General features: G+C 40.0%; 1 pseudogene; it reads left to right on the top strand.

Annotated features, from left to right (window-relative positions):
* Positions 1–989: 989 nt before the first annotated feature.
* Positions 990–4,452, top strand: LOC106449735 (annotated as a pseudogene).
* Positions 4,453–5,554: the final 1,102 nt, after the last annotated feature.

Here is a 5,554-nt window from a genome sequence, read left to right as displayed (position 1 = left end):
GATATGGACATTTTCATTCTCCTAGTGTTCGATCATTTGAAGTTATGTTAATATGGAACTTATTAGTCATGCAACTAGAACAAACGAACTTCCAACTGGAGTTCATTGTTAAGCGCGATAATGGGTGGTCCTAAGGTTTCGATGTTGAACATATGGTATGTTTGATGTTTCTTATAGTCTGAACGACTATCTTCCATGTCAAAAGCCACCAATAATTTTGTCTGTAGAAGTAACAATCTTAGCCCTAAATTACTTAGGAAGGCACTTGATAAATCCATGATATAATATTTTGCATATGAATCTAACTTATGATGATAACCTATAATATTATATAGTAATCGTTAACGGTTTTCTTCGTGTCCAACCAAAATACACAATTATACAGTAATCGTTAACTTATGAAGATAACCTATAATATTATATGATAACCTATAAGATACTTTCTGGATATTTTGAAATGTACCTTATACAACTGGCAAGCGGAACGAGTGGCTGTGGTAGAAGATAGCTGGAGACCTGCATCTGAAATAAAACCTAGAATTGTACTTAGAAAGATCGCTGAATCTAACTTTGCTCAACTTCTCTCATACGTGTTTGTTCAGTAGGAGTAAAAAGGTCTTGGGGTAGTAAAGTATATACAGTCGCAGAGGGTTTTTTTTGTTTCGGGTAGTTACCTAATTTATGGTCCATTACGGTATATTAGGCCAATAATCTCTTGATATTATTGGAATCTTACAATATTAAATTGTGTTGTCTTCTTGATTGTTGGAAATTTACTTAGATATACGACTTGGACTCATTCACAAAATTACCATCAAACTCCTAAGATCTTAACAAAAAGATTCCGCTGCGTAATTGCGTTTTTTTTGTGTGTTATGTTTCCATTTATTTTGTTTCTGAGTCTAGATTTGGTTAGTCAGTCTATAGTTATATAATTTGGCTGATTTGATCAAATTTCAGTGTGAGCGCCACCTGTGTGATGATTTTTCTCTATGAAGTTTTTTTGAAGTGCTCATTTTGTAGAGAAAAATGTTGTTTGTTAAATCCTGTATCTTTCTAAGATGATTGCAGTTCTACAGATTGGGTTTGTTTGCTGTCTTGCATGAACTGATGATAGATTACAAATATGTCTGTTCTCTGTTTATGTTTATGCCAGTTATCTGAAACTAATATGTCAAAGTTTCTTCTTATATGCTGAACGTGTCCATGAACGATTTTGCAATTGCATTCAGGTCTTAATGGTCCCTACCTGTGTTTGAGCTGTAAAGCAAGTTGTATTTTGTTTTACAGATATCATAATCATAGAAAAGTCTACATGTAACAACACCTTTGCATTATTTTCCCACTATGGGTGGTTGAAACTTTAATATACGGCTGTGTGTTCTTATCTACTAATTCTTGTTAATAATTATCAATCACTGTGGGCTCAGCTTCTTATTTCCTCTCTCTTTGCTGCAATGGGAGGTTTATTCTCGATCTCCATGCCATGTGACCAAGTGGTGAATCAAGTCTCTCAATATCTTTGCACTCATGGGAGTTATATATACAGCCTTTCAGAGAATCTTGCTGCTTTGCAGAAAGACATAGAAGTGCTCAAGGCGAAGCGAGATGATGTGCAAAGAAAGGTTTGCGGAGAAGAGTTTACAGGGCGTCGTGAAAGGCTTTCTCAAGTCCAGTTATGGCTTACTAATGTCCTGAACACCGAGAACAGATTCAATGATCTGTTTAGCACTAATAACGTTGAGATTCAAAGGTTGTGTCTTTGTGGGCTCTGCTCTAGCAATGTGAAGATGAGCTATATTTATGGGAAGAGGGTTGTTCGGATGCTGAAGGAGGTTGAGTCTCAATTCTCAAGGAGAATTTTCTGTGGTGACTGAGACATCTTCAGTAGCTAAAGTGGATGAGATGCCTGTTCAACCCACCATTGTTGGTCAAGAAACAGTGCTTGAAAGGGTATGGACTCGTCTCATGGAAGAAGGAGTCGAGGTTGTGGGTATGTATGGCATGGGTGGAGTGGGCAAAACCACCCTTCTCACACAAATCAACAACAAGTTTACTGAAACAAATGGAGGATTCGAGGTTGTGATATGGGTTGTGGTGTCTAAAAGTCCAGAGAACCATAGGATTCAAGGAGTCATTGCCAAAAAGCTAGGCCTAGAGGGAGAGGGGTGGGACCAAAAAAATGAAAACCAGAGAGCCCTTGAGATACACACTGTCCTCAAGAGGAGAAAGTTTGTGTTGTTGCTGGATGATATATGGGAGAAAGTGAATTTGAAAGCGGTTGGAGTCCCACATCCAAGCAGACAAAATGGATGCAAATTAGCTTTTACTACTCGTTCTAGAGATGTGTGTGGGCGTATGGGGGCTGATGACCCTATCGAAGTCAGTTGTCTAGAACCAGAAGATGCTTGGGATTTGTTTAAAACAAAAGTTGGAGAAAACACACTGAAAGGCCATCCAGACATCCCTCAGCTCGCTAGAAAGCTCGCTGGAAAATACTGTGGTCTACCATTAGCACTTAATGTCATTGGCGAGACCATGGCATGCAAAAGGACGGTGCATGAATGGCGTTCTGCTATTAACGACTTGAGTTCATATGCTGCAGAGTTTTCTGGCATGGAAGATGAGATTCTTCCGATCTTGAAGTACAGCTATGATAATTTAAACTCAGAACAGGTGAAATCATGCTTCCTGTATTGCTCTTTGTTCCCTGAAGATCACCGTCTGGAAAAAGAGAGGCTTATAGACTACTGGATGTGTGAGGGGTTCCTAGATGAGAACCAAAGTCGAGAAAGAGCATTAAGGCACGGCTATGAGATCATTGGTGTGCTTGTACGTGCACGTTTGTTGTTGGAGGAAGTTATCAATAAAGAACAAGTGAAAATGCATGATGTGGTTCGGGAGATGGCTCTATGGATAGCATCTGATCTTGGGAAGGATAAAGAAAAATGTATTGTGAAAGCCAGAGGCGGGTTATGTGAGATACCAAGAATCAAGAACTGGAGTGCTGTGGTAAGGATGTCTCTCATGGAAAATGAGATTGAGATGGTCTCTGGCATCCCTGAGTGCTCCAAACTTACAACTCTCTTCCTTCAGAAAAACGATTCACTGATACATATCTCACCTGATTTCATCCGGTGTATCCCTACGCTCGTTGTCTTGGATCTGTCCGGGAACTCAAGTCTCCGGAAACTGCCTGAACAAATATCAGAGTTGGTGTCCTTGCGATATCTTGACTTGTCATGGACATGCATTAGGCGGCTACCTCTTGGTTTGCTAGTGTTGAAAAAGCTCATACATTTGAGGTTGGATTACATGAAGAGGCTTAAGAGTGTTTCAGGGATATCAAAGTTGTTGAGTTTGAGGAAACTGCAACTACTACAGTCTAAAATGTCCCTAGACATGAGCTTAGTGGAGGAGTTGCAGCTCTTGGAACATTTACAAGTTCTCAACGTAAGTATCAAGTCGAGTTTGGTTGTGGAGAAGTTGTTATATGCTCCCAGGTTGGTGAAATGTCTTCAAGTTGTACTACTTAGAGAGCTTGAGGAAGAATCACACAGAGTATTGGCTTTCCCAGGTATGGATAGTCTCCGTAAACTCATCATAAGGATGTGTGAAATGTGGGAGATAAAGGCAGAGAGGAAGACTTTATCATCAACTCAAGGCTTCCCAAACCTCTCTAGTGTGCATATAAGCAGCTGCAATGGTCTGAAGGATTTAACGTGGCTTCTGTTCGCTCCAAACCTCACTAGTCTTGAGGTTCTGGACTCAGGAGTATTAGAAGCAATAATAAGCCAGGAGAAAGCTACGAGTGTTGTCATTCCTTTCCAGAAACTAGAGAGTCTACGCTTACACAATTTAGCAACGTTGAAGAACATCTATTGGGCACCTCTGCCTTTTCCATGTCTAAAGACAATCCACGTAACAGAGTGTCCAGAGCTTAGAAAGCTCCCATTGGATTCTCAAAGTGTCTCCAGGGTTGAAGAGTTTGCTATTAAATACAAAGAGGAAGAATGGTTTGAAAGGGTCGAATGGGATGATGAAGGCACTAAACTCCGTTTCTTACCTTTCTTCAAGTTCTTTGGACCTGAATGGCAAGTTACCTATGTGCGGTAACAACTTTAAGAGTTGTCTGAGTTGAAGCAATACAATGATTTCAATGACAAGGGAGAAGATAGTCATTACTATTTAACAGTCTTGGTAAATTTGACCAAACTAGATGCAATAATTGGTGTAGAGTCCTTTCCAGCTTGCTAAAATCGATTTTGAAGGAACAGAGTTTGTGATCCCATATACTTCAATTTCATAGAGGCTCAACACAAACAATACAGTTAAATTCGATTTTGTAAACTGAATAATAAATTATTTAATTTATAAAACGCTCTTTTAGACTTATTGTATACTCCTTGATCAAAATATCTGAATATAAATGAAATATTTTTATTTTACTCATAGCTTAGAGAATGTTCTTTCTCATGCAGTTGAAAGACTTTGTGGTGGTCAAGTATCCCATGAAGACATGAACCAAAGCAAAGTTGGACAGTTTTGTTTCTCTTTCTCACATGCATAGATATTATGAGTCTTTTAATTTGTTTCCCTTTTTTTTTTGACAGCAAACTCCATGCTTTTATTAAGATGATTCAAACAAGTTAGCCTTGGGAGTCAACCATACTGGAATCAGAGCGTTTACATGGGAAAAGTTCAGGTTCTGAGCACGAGCACCTTTAGCAAAGAGATCAGCCCTTACATTTGATTTTCGAGAAATATAAGAAAGTGAAAAACTAGTAAAATAGGAGCGTAAATGAACGAATTCATTCCATTCCGAGACCAGAGATGGCCATTCTTCTTCATCATTGATCAGATTAACCAATTGGAGGCAGTCCGATTCAAAGTTCATTGATATGAATCCCAGATGCCAAGAGTACTTCATTGCCCATAAGAGGGATGAGAACTCTGCATGAAGGGGGGGAAGGACCTGTTCCTTCCCGATCGAGCTATATAAATGATTCTCCGGCTCTGTCTCTAACACGAACCCACCTCCAAAGACTTCGGAGTTTGCCATCCATGATGTGTCCACTTGGCATCTTGGTAAGCATGGCTTGCTCCGAGCGTCTTCTCGAGAATCAGGTGTCTCTGTCCTTGGCACAATCTGTTGTATCACTTGTGCCACTCTCCATTCTTCAGCTTCTTGCCTTGAGTGATTCACCGTATCTGGCGGTAAGATGTCTTTCCCATTGAAAACTTTATCATTCCTTGCTTTCCATATAAACCAGGCGACCCATGGAAAGCACGCAAGCATCGTGCTGGTCGCTCCATTCTGTTTTGCACGACAGAGGAGGTAATCAAAGTTCTCATATAAAGAGTTACTCGAGAAAACCCCCGGAGCTGATGGAATCTCCGATAATGCCCATGTTTGTAGTGCTGGAGGGCAGGTAAACAAGATATGATTTACTGATTCATTGTCGCTGCCGCATCTCAGACTTGAGCGATCTTGGCCACAATGTCGGTCCACTAATCGGCTAGATGCTGCAATACTATCCGAGAGAGCTTGGCA

The sequence above is a fragment of the Brassica napus genome, chromosome C6, assembly GCF_020379485.1.
Source record: "Brassica napus cultivar Da-Ae chromosome C6, Da-Ae, whole genome shotgun sequence".
NCBI lineage: Eukaryota > Viridiplantae > Streptophyta > Magnoliopsida > Brassicales > Brassicaceae > Brassica > Brassica napus.
Note: the sequence above shows the minus strand (reverse complement) of the source record. Positions and strands in the feature narration are given on the sequence as shown.